We start from the raw sequence: 1,148 nt of genomic DNA on the forward strand, positions 1-1,148 counted from the left end.
ATATCCATATTCGACACTTTAATTTGTAATGATTTTTAATAGGAATGCGAGTAGCAGTGAACCAAAGGTTCCTCTCCAAGAAATCTACGATAGCAGTGCCGAGCCTTTTTAGCTCCCAAAAATCATGATTAGCTCCCCCCAACCTTTACATGAACACCTTAAATATACCTGAATGGATTACTTCAGTCACTGTGTAATTATGTAGTGTGATCATCCGGGTAAGGATAGTCCGAAGGCACTGTGGCGTATCTGTTTGCCTCTAATATTTGTGCCGTTGCGAATGAACCCACTGTTTAAAATCTTAGAGAAAACTACATATAGATTGTGTGCAATTATTCCAAACATTTCCCTTTACCAACTTTCTTGATAGCTTACCCTCCCTCCTTCCCTTCAATCAGTGTGGCCTTTCCTATTATGAGGACTGCAAAAAACGATGATGTGATTATAGCTGCATGGTTATCCTACTTTGTCTACTATGGGCCTTTTTTTCTAGATCGAAAAGAATATGTATGTTCTTAAAAAATGTTAACCTGTTAGCCGGTACACATTATATCCTCACATCAGAACATAAGAGAAAGCTTATTTGAGCATACAAATTTCTTGAACTTAGTTCACGAAAACAATATTGCTAACACCACTGTGATTGATTTCTGGTTGGTTTGTACAAAATAACCAGCTGAGCAGTAACAGTACTCAGATGACCGACCTGTAAATTTTGGAAGCCGCTATATTAAAGTGCTAATGAGACGAAAATTGATGTTCTTCAAAACAAACTTTTTATGCCGACGATTCAAGTTTAGATCCTAAACAAAAAGAAAAAAAATATAATTCAGACCTATTGCGGCAAGAAAAGTCCGAAAAACTTTTGATTAAAACTCACTAAATTTCGTCCGCCATTGCTCAAACTACAACTGCTGGGCCAACGATAATTTTCAGCGTCTTTCCCCTTTGTGACATCATAGTATTCCTTTCATTGAAGCACTGTCGAAGTAAACAATAAATTCAGTAGTGATCTTGCTCGAAAATCGTCGCTGTTCTCTATTTTAAACGAGAGTAATGGTTCTGTTTCTGCCGATGAGGGGTCTATGAATGATTGTTATAGTGTCGAGAAGAAATATTGGATATATCGCGCTCCGTGCGACGAAGAA

General features: G+C 37.5%; 1 protein-coding gene across 1 annotated transcript in view; it reads left to right on the forward strand.

The window, feature by feature from the left end:
• LOC148740599 (hemicentin-1-like) overlaps positions 1–143 on the forward strand; it is a 3,128-nt gene extending 2,985 nt beyond the window's left edge. Inside the window, exon 4 of the mRNA XM_088749700.1 lies at positions 1–143. This exon is cut by the window's left edge and continues 114 nt beyond it. The gene's annotated coding sequence lies outside the window, so the exon portion shown is untranslated.
• The last annotated feature ends 1,005 nt before the right edge of the window (positions 144–1,148 follow it).

Source organism: Stylophora pistillata, chromosome 2, assembly GCF_964205215.1.
Source record: "Stylophora pistillata chromosome 2, jaStyPist1.2, whole genome shotgun sequence".
NCBI lineage: Eukaryota > Metazoa > Cnidaria > Anthozoa > Scleractinia > Pocilloporidae > Stylophora > Stylophora pistillata.